This window comes from Triplophysa rosa, linkage group LG24 (genome assembly GCF_024868665.1).
Source record: "Triplophysa rosa linkage group LG24, Trosa_1v2, whole genome shotgun sequence".
Lineage (NCBI taxonomy): Eukaryota > Metazoa > Chordata > Actinopteri > Cypriniformes > Nemacheilidae > Triplophysa > Triplophysa rosa.
The window spans coordinates 9,029,306-9,043,651 of NC_079913.1; positions in this window are offsets into that span (position 1 = coordinate 9,029,306).

Here is a 14,346-nt window from a genome sequence, read left to right on the forward strand (position 1 = left end):
TTATCCTGGCCCTACATCAGTAATAAGACATTCACTGTTCCTGTAGTAAAATACTTGAAATGTCAGCTCAATCATGTGGCTGTAGCTGGAGTTAAAGGATGGATCATCATTTTTCCCAATTTTAAAATATGCCCAAATTCAATGTAGAAAGGGGAACGGAGTATAAATGAAGTTCATAAGAGTTTGCATAGCGTATTTGGCTATATTATAATATTGAATTAGTTGAAAGCGATTCTGGGCTGAACTCCAGCTGAACCTGGTCAAAATTTTGTATTCATCCATAGATGCATTTAAATTAAGGACACATGCCAAAAATGTTAAACATGCTGCATCCATTAGGTTTTAAAAACGGGTGTACTTCCCCTTTAAAATGGCATCTCTGTTCAGTGAATTTCCAGCAGTCAGATGTTATTTGAACACCAGGGGGCAGAAGAGGTCATTAAGCGATCAGGCTCCTGTTTTTCACTTGGTCTTCTCAATTTAGTCTCCTCTTGGCTGACCCTGCTCTTTTTCTGCTTAAGTGCATGAAGGCATGAGTGTCTATGTAATAGAGAGAGATAAAGAGAGAGAGATCTGCAACAGTACATTTACAATCTTTTTAATTGCTGTATTTGTGTACCTAAAATGTAAAGAAAATAAAAACATCAAACAATCATGCACACATTACAGATTTATAATCAACAATAAAAATAATGTTATACTTTCTGTCTTTGTATTTTTGGAAGTATATCAAATAGAACGATTTAAAATCTCGAGTCAGAGTTCCTTTAGTGATGATTCATGAGAATATGAAAAGAAAGGGAATAAGAGCGATAAAGGAGGTGGACCAAAGGACAGAGAGAGAGAGAGAGAGAGAGAGAGAGAGAGAGAGAGAGAGAGAGAGAGAGATCAAGCTTATCAAAGTTCTTTTCTTCTAGTGTTCCTCAGCTCAGATCTTTAGGAGGTGAATGACCTTGACAACCTTGAGACGAGAACTGAATGCTTGCGAGGCAGAACTACATCTTCAAGGCTCACAGTTTTGGCCTCCCTTTTATTACTAATTAATTCATGTTAATTGCTGGATTAGAAAGAAAAGGTCTCGGGGAACCAAGGACTGCAGAGCATCTGCCCTTCACATGACGTGGAAGAATGTTTCTGATGCTTATAGCATGATGCAATGCATTAAATATTCACATTTATATAAGATAGGATATAAAACCAAGGGGCTCCAAAATAACTATGTACTCCCCTGCATGTTCTTGACAGGCTGAGAGATTCACCCATTGAGGACAATACTGCATATTATTGAAGCTGTTATAAGTGGTTGTGAATAATTGACATTAAGTGTTATTCATTGACACTCTAGCAGGGTGATGTTTATGTTTGGTGTTGCGCCATTATAAATGTATTACATACATAATTATTCACTATTGACATGACTAACAAATGACTCATTTAGTACAGTATTGATTACACAGCACATGTGTGTTACAGGGACACAAAAGCTCATCTCTGCCCACATAATCCTCCAAGCCTCTTAATGCAGAGTTGACTGCTCTGCTGGGGGAAAGTGTGTGTGTGTGTGTGTGTGTGTGTGCGTATTTTATAGGCATCTTCCATTCTGTGCAACACACACTGAATAACGCACCCACTGCAACCTCTCTATGAAACCTGTCATAGCATATTTGCGAGCTATGACAGCAAATTATTTGTGTGTGTGTGTGGTTATGTGTTTATGAATCTGGATGATGTAGACAAGCAGGGTGTAGTCTGTATATGTGTGTGTGAGGATACAATGGGAATCTATGATTGAAGCTTAAATGGAAGGGTCTGTGTGTGTGTGATGGAGAGGTAGATTGTTTCAGACAGGTATTAAAGCGTAATAGGTTATGTCACATCGACTGCTCTGTCTACTGCTGTTAGCTTCAGCGTTCAGCCGTGCCCTTGTCGGTGGCGGTCGTCGCGGGCAACCCCGTCTCCCCTGCGGGCCTTTTGAAAAAGTGCACATCCAAAAGAAATGTCAGTGTGTGCCCTGACTGCCACTCCAAAAACCAAACAACCTCTCTCTACCTACATGTTGTACTCCCCCCTGCTCTCTCTCTGCATTTGTTTTTTTCTTTGTCTTGTATGTTACATACAGAAGCATCCCAGCTTTCTCCCAAAGTCTTGACACAAACTTTACTGGACTGCCCCCAAGCGGTTGGCATGATTTACGGTTTGTTTTTTCTTCTCCGAAGTAATGCATGTATATTTACAAGCTTGCGTGTGGATGAGCGCAGCCACAATACGGTACATCATTAACTCGATCTTTAAAAGAATTTGTCTTGCTTGATCTTGTAGTTTGACTTTTGATGTTTAAAATTCATTATTTTCTCTGCTTTCTTACTGAGGCACCCCCTATTTGGTTTGACTAACCCTGGTATTGTGTAATCTTTCTCTCTTTCTCCCTTCCCATGCTTCTCATTAGTGTGCATGGGCACCTCTGTGAGAGAAGCTGTCAATCAGTCGCTCCTGTGATCTTTACTGCCTGGTTGGTGGACGCCACAGGGTTTCAACTTTAAAAACACAACAGTACGGGAACTCTGACCAGACATCTTAGAATCACAGCACATTGTAACCAGGAGGTCAAGGTTTGGCTGGTTGAAGGGCAAAAAAACTTGTTTCTTTTGTCTGCCATTCAAAAGTAGACTGAATTCTGACGAAATATTTTTTGCAACTTATATACATATTTTTGGAGAGCTTTTTAACAACGTGCAATAGTCAAAGCTTGTACACGGACACCTTTGGTGCCATTAGCATTGTCAAGATGTCAGTTTTTCTGTGGTCACATTTCACGTATGGCTAAGGTTACATTTTTTTTTTTCAAAAAAAGCAAAGATGGCAAACCGTCAGTTTACGTACTTCTGGGGCTAATTGTGCCTTTTAAAAAAGTGCCATTGAGAGGAATAGAAATGAAAAGTATAGTTCACCCAAAAATCATTTACTCACCCTCAAATTGTTCCGAAGCTGTATAATTTCATTTGTTCTGCTGAACATAATTGTTTTTTCTGACCAAACAGCCCAGAGGCATTGAAAAAACTACCATGGAGTCAATGGTGCCCCAGAACTGCTTCGTATCCCACATTTTTCAAAACATACAGTCAGAAATTCTTCAAAATTCTTTAAAATGATGTGTTTAACAGAACAAATGGACTTATATACTGTAGATTTGAATCATTTTGAGAGTATGCAAATGATGACGGAATTTTTATTTTGGGTAAACTATTCCTTAGAAGTCCAGTGTATGAAATTTAGTGACCTCTAGCGGTGAGGTTGCGAATGGCAACCAATTCATTATGTAAGGTCTTTATACACCTCTGATTATATTGCATTTCTGTTAATAGATCCTCCAAAAAATTACATACAGGGCCTTTGTTAGATGTCTCTTAAAAATATATATAAAAAAATCCTATTTCACATTCATAGTGATGTCTTCTGTGTTATATGGCCATAGTTACATTTCTATAGTGTATTGCCACATCACAAAGCCATTTGTTGACATGGTAACAACAACAATGGCATTTCATAGTACTGACACTCCTCTGTATTTTGCATGTTCATCAGTCTTTTTATAGCTTCTTTTTAGTATTCATAGAAAAGAACGATTCCACATAATATCACAGTACTCTCTGCAGAGATACAGTCATATTGGTTCATTCATCATTTCATTTCCATCTTTCCTTCGGTTTCTTTTTCAAAGGTTAATGACAGTGATTATAGCAGAGGTGCTTAATACAGCTCCTGTTGAGATCTGTCATCCTGCTGCAATTAATTCCAGCTGTAATCAAACAGGCCCGAACCAGCTCATCAGCGTCTTTTGGGATCACTTCTTCATTTCAGACAGGTTTGTTAGCGCAAGTTTGGACGTAAAGTCTGCAGAAAGTTAGATTTCTAAAAACACGTTGAAGACTTTTCAGATGCAAATTTGCTAAACAAATCTCTAAAGAAATGTCTGTTAAGAAATGTTTGTTGAAATGTAAAAATGATTTAGAAATAAGCAATAGTGTGAGATTAAATCTAGGGCAGAGATGGATATCTGATTTGTCCAAGTACATAACAGGCTCAGATTTTTTTAAAAAGCGGCATTTAGATTCTAAATCTGAAAACCTCCAGCATTCATTCGCTTCATCTGCATTCATATTCATTGCTTAGCAGGACTGTATCTCTCTTTCACAAATGGCCAGGCATTAGCTGTATCTATACAGTGAAGATATGTCGAATTCTTCTAAAGCTGAGCATTCCGCAAATTCTCCAGACCATAATGAGCAGCAGTGAGCCTTGTGAAATAACACATAGAGAAATGAAATCATGAGCCTTACATACACTATAAGTTTATGGCTAAAAAGACTTGTTGAACCAAAGTGTTATTTCTGAAGATTGTGGAAAAGGTGTTTCAGGTTTGTGCTGTTGGTAATATATCCCTCAGGAAAGATCTTATATTTGCATAATATTTTCACATGACTTTGCCATTGGGCTTCATTAAATGTATACATTTGGTAGTCACTTCATCTAAACCAACATGAAAAGTATTCATTTTGGTCAGTCTGTGTGTTCCAAAGTAATTGAACCCAAGGTCAAAAACTCTTTTTGTGACTGTCAGTAATGACAAGGTGATTTTATGGCGAGCTGGTGAAATGTTTTCACTCCATGAATAGACTGATGACCGTGCCAAAATTCATATAATAATACAGTACCATATTCCACATATGTAGAAGCAGACGGCAAGGAAAGGATATAAAAGTGAGTATATAATAAAAGAGAAAGTTCTGCTCCTCTAGTTTAGCTCTAATGATCAATAGTTTGTAAAGGCCCACATTTGCACATCTGCTGAAGACGCTTTTCTCTTATCTCTCCTCTTTAATGGGAAAACATAATTATAGCACGGAGAGAAAAAAATGAAGAGCTTTACCTTCGATTAGCCACGGCCTCACTCAAACCAAGAGCAGGTCAGGGCAGGGCAGAGAGAGAGAGAGAGAGGTTGGTAATAAGCTGTGTTTGCACATCTTTCACTTTTCATGTTTAGTGGCAGATGAAATGTTGAGTTATGTGCTGCTGCACCTCTTTTCAAATGATTTTCAACTATTATATTTATTTTTTGACATTATTAAAAATCATTCTTTTTTGTAATTATGTATTCTAATTAAACTGTTTATATGACCTCTTATTAATTAAGAGAATATTTTACTTTTAATCTATTTAAATCAACCGGAAACAGTTCATGAAATCTTGTATTCATTTAGTATTGATTTTCAGTTCAACAATTCACTAAAAGTATTTGTCATGAACATTTTTTGTATTAAATTCAAATGCTAAAAAAATTCTAAAGTTTAAATAGTGGTCTTACTTCCACTGTATTCATTACATCATCCACACTGTAAAAAACGTAATTTTACAGAATTTTCCTGTTTTTTTTGTATTATTTTCCACGTATAATGTCAAAAACCTGTAATATTACAGAATTTACAGGTTTTTTGTACAGTTTTTCCTGTATTTTGAAATATGGTCAAAAACGTAAAATTAAACAAAAAGACCGCAAATTTACAGGAAAAACAGAGAAAACATGCCATCTTACAAGGAGAAACTGTTATTTTTACGGTTCTGCTGCCCCAGCTGCCAAATTTACAAGAAAAACAGGCAAAACGTAATTTTACCAAGAAAAAGTCTCAGTTTCGACTGTAACCTCCGTTCCTTGATGGAGGGAACGAGACGTTGTGTTGAGAGACAGACTGGGGACCTATCTTTACATGCCATGGCGCTGAACCGTATCACGACCTCCAGCGGAGCGACACTGACTGGACTAGCGAGTCACAAGTGAGCGCTACTGCGAGACGCAATCTTCCAGTGGGATCAGTACTTAGTACTCAGTACTCTATTAGCGAGACGCCGCCCGGCGCCGTAAGGAACACTGGGGAAACACTGCTCTGTTATGGAGGCCACATCCTACCACAAGGGACATGTGGAGACACCAACATGGTCTCACCAGTGGGGAGAAAAAATTGCCCCAGCCTGAATAGGGGGGACAGAACCCAGGTGGAGTAACCACCAGAGGGGAGGTCACAGGTTCACCGACAGGGGAACCAAGAGTGAGGAATTCATCATACGGGACGACCCTGCAGGGGAGTCACTACGTATGGGGCAACAGTATAGGGGCCCACCTGAGCAGGGATGACTCTACCAATACTGAACTTGGTTACAACAGACCGCTCCGCCCAGTCTGTTACCATAATTGCCAATGCTTAGTGATGGATGGAATGCCTGTACTCCACCCTCGGAGGCTGAAATAGCGCGCTAGACTCACCTGGAGAGAGGAGAAGGCGCTTTCGCAGGCGTACACCGAACCCAGTTGCCGACCTTACACGCCAGCACCACGAGCTGACACTGGTTCTACGCGGAGGTTGTAAAACCTCACGAAGGTACTGGGTGTAGCCCAACCCGCAGCACTACATATGTCTGCCAGAGAGGCGCCCTTAGCCAGTGCCCATGAGGAGGCCATACCCCGAGTGGAGTGGGCTCTCACTTCAAACGGGCAATCTTGGAACCAGTATGCCAATGTAATGGCATCCACGATCCAGTGCGCCAATCTGTTTGGAGACAGCCCTCCCCTGGTGCTGTCCCCCAAAACAGACAAAGAGCTGCTCAGAGCTTCTAAGGCTCTGCGTGCGGTCCAAGTAGAGGCGCAGTGCGCGTACTGGACACAACACGTTGGAGGTTGGGTCTTCCTCCCCGGAGGGGAGCGCCTGCAGGTTCACCACCTGGTCCCAAAAGGGAGTGGTGGGAACCTTGGGCACGTAATCTGGCCGGGGTCTCAGGATAACGTGAGAACTACCGGGCCGGAATTCTAGGCACCCATGGGACACAGAGAATGCTTGGAGGTCCCCCACCCTCTTGATAGAAGCGAGCGCCATCAAGAGTGCCATCTTCATCGTTAGATGAGGGAGACTGGCGTCTCTGAGGGGCTCGAAAGGGGCTGTATAAAGGCCCTGAAGGACCACATTAAGGTCCCAAGAGGGCATGGAGCGCGGTCGAGCTGGATTCACCCTTCTCGCACCCCTAAGGAACCTGGTGACCAGGTCATGTTGGCCGAGAGACTTACCCTCCATGAGATCGGTTACTCTCTCAGGTTTTTCAGGGCTTTAGCCTGAAAAACCTGAAGGACCGCCATAGCGTGGAGGGTGGAAGCGGCCTGTCCTGCAGCATTGTAAGCCTTTGACATGAGTGTCGAAGAAAGCTTACAAGCCTTGGACGGAAGTCTAGGCTGACCCCTCCAGGTGGCAGCTGTCTGCGGGCACAGGTGCACCGTGACTGCACGCTCCACCTGGGGGATGTCGACATAGCCTTTGGCCGCCCCACCATCCAGGGAAGTAACAGCCCCCAAGCCCGCTAGCCGGGAACGTGCCGAGAACGGGGCATTCTAGGACTTAGTGAGTTCCTCATGCACCTCCGGGAAGAATGCCACCGGGGCGGTGTGTGGCTTTGGACCATACTCCGACCTCAGAAACCATGAATCCAGCCGCGAGCGTTTCAGGGAGGGCGGTGTTACGCACGGCTGCCCGGGCAAGCATGGCTGACATGCCCAGGGGAAGTCCGCTGCTCTGCGTCGTAAATCCAGCAATAGAAATTGTGAAGAGTCTCGAAGAGATAATGCTTGACATAAGCCATGCAGGTTCCCCCTTTTATACCCATATGCACGGGGCGGGGACTGGCGTGCGTGTGCCATTCACCAAGCCCATTGGCATTTTAAAATTCCTCTCGGAGATGATAGGTTCTCAAGATCAAACCTCCTCAACACAACGTCGAGAGACCGACTGAAGGGGAACTGTTATTTTTACGGTTTATTTCTGGCGCCCCAACTGCCAGAAAAGTTTCATTTTTTTACAGTGCACCTTAATATTTTGCACTGTATAATATGTAATGATTTTTTATGTATTAAATTAGAAAAATGCAAAATAGAAAAAATGCACAATTTTCACTAGTCACTAGTTCACTGGTCTAACTCCCACCACATTCATTCCATATTCCACCCTAACAGTAATAGGACAAGACTGATTACACTTTTTTTCTATGGCTTATAGCTAAACCTCCTACAATGATTTAAAACATGCCATATAACTATGATACACTTTTATGCAGCTATTATACAGCTAGATTTTTAACAAGATGAGCTGGGCACATTAGTGTAATGGTGTTGCTGCGTTAAGTTATGGGAGGAATATATTTGCAAAATATTTATTGCTAATTCCGAAGCCGTTCAGATGCACACATTCATTTCAATCTATATGCAAACATTTAACACATAAGTGAGCCTGTCCCCGTTTCTATGGCAACCCACAATGTCACAGTCCTGGGTCTCTGCAGTGGGTCCATTTCTGAAGTCTAAAGTCAGCCCCTCTCTCTCGCTTTATTTCTGTAGCTAAGCCAGTATCCTTCACATTGCATTTCTTTATAAGGTGGTTTTCTTTCTCTTGGGTTTTAGATGTGTACTCTTCATCCCTCTCTCTCTCCCCCTCTCTCATTTTAGCTGTAAGCATAAATATTTTGGGCCTTTGCAGTCAGATATAATGTTAGTCTGTCAGCTGAATCATTTCAATGCTAATTTTCTTGGCATCTGTGATAAGTAAATTCTCTGTGGCAAACACATTGTCATCAGCTTTTGAGGACTGTACTGTATTTTTTCACCACTGTTCGCAAAAGCACAAGGATCTTAGCCTGGCACTTGATAAACACACACACAGGATCTGAAGGATAAACGCACAAGCTTGCTTGACACGTTCGCACACACTGGAAAGGCACACACGCAGTGTGCGAGCTCTGATTTTAATTCGCATGTTACATAAGATGGATATCCGTATACTTGTGCGCATCCAGATTTTCACAGTTTTATGTAGTTATTTTCTATTCATGTATGCGGAGATGAAGAGACTGTAAAGCGCTATGCAGTCTTGCTGTAAAGCAGAGGGTCCCACACACATCAGCGCGCCGTGCACATCAACACACACGCAAACAAAGAAAATATAAATACGCTCATTTTGCTGGCTACAGCTTTTGTTTTCGATTCGAGCTAAAGTGATGCTGTACCAGTAAAGAATGCTAGATTACCCAGTGATCTGGAAAATCCAAGATATCGGCGCGTGGCCACCGTTCCTGCAGGGTCACCGGTCCATATCGCACGACCATAGCCCTGAACTCCACACGGGAAGGACATATCCAAGCGTAGCCGAGGCATTCTGCAACAGACGCGGTGTAGCGCACATGTATATATTTAACAAACATCTGCTTGCTCGCTGTCTGGTATAACACTGCTTTGCATAGTGAGAAGTATTACCCATGCATGTACAGTCACCTTGGCCATTACGTCTATTGTACCTACACACGTGAAAGTTACCTGTGCGTGGAGGTCAGGTGTAGTTGTCGGAGCAGGCGTCGTGTAAAGCCAACAGGCCAGCGCAGCTCTGATGCTGACCAGATGATGGCAGACACATAGGGGAGTAGATCTGACCTCCAGATGTCCCCTTTCATTTACCGGCCATTGCACTGACCACTTGGGGAGACTGTGTGGATTTCTGTACTTTTAGAATATGCACTGAATTTGATAAAAAAAACTGTTGAAAAAAGTAGAAACCATCACAGAATTTCAAATGGATTTAATGGTTCTAATGTGAATTGCATTGGTTTTAATGGAAACATATAATGGTCTCTGTGGGTCTGTACTGGTAATTTGTTGGTATCTATTGGTAGGATGTTATATGGCAGTTAGGAACCAATGGAGCACCATATAATGCTACTGGAATAAGGCACAAAACACACCTCATAAAATAGATTTGTAATGGTTTTAATGAGGAAAAATCTGATGGTTTAATGGTATTTGTAATGGAAGACGTTAGAATTTGTAGTGTTTTTTTTACAACTTAACCTAAAGAACGGTTTTTTTCGGTACCTACACTTTAAAGGATTCTTCTGAGTCGACTCACAGTTATCTTAAGTTTATTACTTCTAGGCCCGGTTTCACAGACGAGGCTTAAGGCTAGTTCCAGACTAAAATTAAAGTTTGAGTTGTCTTGAAAATAACTTGCACTGACATATTTTAAAATATGTGCCATTGTTTTGTCTCAAGGTGCCCTTAATGTTTTTTCAAAGGCATTTTTATAAAAGAGACATTAATATCCTAATTTAACCAAGTCATAGTCCTGGCTTGAGCTAAGCCTTGTCTGTGAAACCGGGCCTTAATGTTTAAAAATCTCCTTTGGCCCGGATAACAAGGTGTCCACTGGGTGCGTACTTCTAAATCTTTGCAAACGCAGTATATTATCCAGGTATTGTTTGTCTGCTGTATCAGACATCCTTCTCTTTTGACATTTTTTCTTGGGATAAATAACAAGCCAGCATTTGGGATTTGTTAAGTTTGAGCTTTAGCATACACCACAAATTACGAAACAGACACCGTCAAAATCCGCCAGTCGTATACTGGCCTCAGTTTTGTTCCTCAACGTGAACTCATTAAAATCTTGTTTAGTTGGGTCTTTCAGACCGATTGGAGTGGAGCTAATTCTGCGATGAGCTCAGGCTACTTAGAATTAATTGAGAGTTTTTGACATAGTGTTTTGGAAACAACTGTCTGCTGTATTCTCCCTCTCAGTGTCTGGTTTTGTCAGAATTCCTTAGCGGTGCGGCATTGCCAGCGCCTCTAATCCTTAAAGGTGGTTACTTTGCTGAGTGCCCTCTTATGCCTCCGCTCTCTGTGTTTGTGTACGAGCGTGCATCTGCGTGAGCTCTTAGTGTTGTTCTACTTGTCTAAGCCAGTCTGAAGCTGCAGGACGTAACCGCTGGCCAGAAAACTGCTGCAGGCTTTCAGTGCAATGCCATATCAGTGTCAGAGAGAGTAACACACACTAAATCCAGGACTTTAGTTTACAACGCCTAAACTGGAATCTTCGGTCAAACACTTAAAGTCAAAGTTCAGCTTTGAAAAGCATTTTGTTCATTCTGTAATTCTGCTTATAGTGGCAACATTTCATTTCAAAGGTATTATTCATGGGCGTCACTCAAACCCAAATTGTTTATATAGTGTAATGTTCTTTCACAAATGCGGGTAAATTGCTCGTAATGTAGAAATCGTTATACAAAATTCCATCTCTTTGAGTGATGACTAAGATTTTGTGTTTCTGAATTATAATAGGTTGGGTAAGGACACATATCTCTGTTGCTGCGTGCACCTGTATAAACCTTGTTTTCTCAAATCTCTGATGTTACATTTGGCACAGTGTGTACAGAATTGACTCAACGTTGCACTTGTTTACCCAGAGTGCATCTGTGTTCTGTCTATTTAGAGACGAAAATGAGAACGAGAATGGCAAATAACAAAACGCAGCAGGAGTCAAACAGTTTGATGAGATGATGTGCGGTTTGATTCAATTGCACTATTTTTATCAGACTCTTATCAGACATGCCCGCCTAGGGGTGGGGGAAGGAAACTGCTGACTGCAGAATTGGAGCTATACGCAGCGATTTCTGTGTGAAAAATGTGTTTAATGAGCCACTTTAACTCTGCACATTATCAGCCTTCGTGAATCTGCAGTCCTACAGTGCCTGTTGGAAAGAAACACCACAGAAAGAAAGAGATCGCATTCATTTGGAAACAGAGAAAAGATGCGAAGGGTGGAGAAAAAGAGGGAGACAAATCCAGTAACTAGAAGGCTGATTCTTATCTTAATCCCACAGTTATTGGCCTCAGGATGTCGGCTCTGATCTGGGGATTTTGTAACGGCTCCTTTGAGCCGCCGTCCCGGGCACGTTCCACGGTTTGCCTTGGTTCTACCTACCGGCACAAAGGGACAAGGAAGCAGCTCATCAAACGTGCAACCGCGGGCTCCTTGTGCGAGCTGATTACAGAGGCAAAGCAATCATGCGGTGTTCGCAAACATGTGTGGGTTTATATCTATCCCTATGAGTTTCCCAACAGGAGGCTTGCGCCGAGAACATAGATAAGTATTGTGCAAGATGGCAAAACACCGGCTGTACCTCGTTCAGAGGATATGGTTATTGTGTTTCACGCAAGTTTCCGTTTGTTGGTTTGAGTTAACTTCATCCAATTGGAAGCAGATCAGATGTGAGGGTTCTCTGCAGCATTCTCCATTATAGAGCCCTGTGGGGTCACACAGGAGGTGTGGAAGGGTTGACGTGTGGAGAAATGCACGGAGATAAGAGGCCCCTGAGTCACAGGAGGGTGAATAATGAACTCATTGAAAACTAAGATGGCAGCACAGCTAATAGAACCAGACACATCATTAAAGCCCTACCTCACAGTGTGCATTTTAGGAGCGTGTGTGTGTGCTGGGACTCAATTTCGAGCAAGAGTGTGGTCGTCTTCTTTCTTGTGATATTGAGTCATAAGAAATTGAGAAGGGGTGGAACAACAACTGAATAGGATCACAAAGATGTCTGGGAAAAGATGACAGTGATAGAAGTGATAGAAGTGAAGTAGCGAGCGGATGAATGGAGATGCGAAATAATATGAAGCAAAAAGAAAATGGCTTTGAGAAGTGGAAAAAAATGTGGGCATCTGGGAATGAAAAAGGTACAAAGACGGATTTATCTGAAAGAGAGACGACGATTCAGACTTCTTTGTCAGGCTTGTAGTCTTTTAAATGAATTTAACTAAACTCAAAAGCTTGACGTTCGACCTTTTTCATCCACACCTTACCATACATTTCTATGCGGTTAGCATCACCAGGATAGGAACTGCAGATTATGGCTGTTTTTACCCAGTTTCTGGGATGTCTGTCATTGGTTGGTTAAATAGTTTACATCATTAAGCAAGTGAAACATTTCACTCAAATGACTCTAAGGGATTTATTCTATGAATGTAGCTGGCTCTGCACATGATCAAAAAGAAAGTATTTTAACAATGAAAAACTGAAACGCTTTGCATCATCTGCAAGAATGACCGACCAAGAGGAACTCAAACTAAAGAAGAAGTCATTTGAAACTCTTTGCAGTCCTCTTCCTCAGCCCAGCGAGTCGACAAAAGATGACATGGGCTCACATCACAAGAATGTAGCAACAAAGAAAGAGGGGAAAATGCGGTGGGTGAGGGAGGATGAGAGTTTTTGAGGTATGTGGGTAAATCACTTCCTGTAGAGTGAGCCTTGGGATATTGAAACAACCAAAGCTCTCCGTCTCTGGCGCACTTTCTATTTTCCTCTCTTTCTTTCTCAAAAGATTACTAAAATCAACAAACAAATGGATGTTCCTCCTATACTGCTATGTCTCCACAGACCAATTGTAATTTGGGCAATGTATCGGTTTTGTAATGTGTCTTAGCCACGTTATTTTCTGTATACGTTGAAGTGCTGTGTGGCATGTGTACTGTATGTTTATGATAATTAATATGACTCGCACATGCAGAGAATATTTATCCTGACAACCAGATTGTCTGTGTTTGGTTAACTGCAAAGATATTCCCCGAGGGCAATTGTTAGACCACTGGGAATAGGATTTAGTTTTTTTGGAAAGGAGGGAGATCACAGCTTTGCCTGAGGTGTTCCGGGAACAAACGTGGGAAGTTTATGTGTGTGTCAGAGGTGTAAAGAGTACCTGAAAACCATACTTAAGTAAAAGTACAGATACCGTGCAGTGATGTAAATGACTCCATTACAAGTTACAAGTCACCAATTCCAAAACGACTTCAGTAAAAGTCTTCGAGTATCTGATTTGAACAGTACTTGAGTATTTTACTCATACTGAATGTAGGCTCAAAGCAGCACTATAGTCCTCAACACTTAAGAGACACGTCAGTGAAAAACAAGAAACAGATGATTCGTGAGGAGAGCAATCGCATTTATTTTCTTAAATCATAATAAGACTGAACACCTCAAAATGCAACAAATCATGGTCGACACCATAACCTACGTCATTACAAACACCCAAGTCTCATTTAATCTAAGTGCTCATAAGTAAACCAAACTCCTTCAAAAAGGTCTCTTCAATATAACGGATAAATAAAATAATGTTAAGTAGAATTAAAAAGTCAAAGCCTTTTTGCACTGGACATGCTGGTTTGGGCCTCATGGCCAGCTGCAGTCATGTCCTCATTTCACATACACTGTTAGCCCTTACCTGCCATTTCTACAGTCATATACTGTCAACACTGTTGCCGCTAGTTACTGTAGGTGTTTTACAGTAAACTACTGCAATGGCTGTTTGAAGATACATTATAAAGAATCTATTAAGCACTTAAGTCACACAGTCTTAGATGAACAGTGTAAATACAGATGAACACAATAAATCTGTCAAGATTTCACCAGAGGAGAATTAAACACAAACATCAATAAC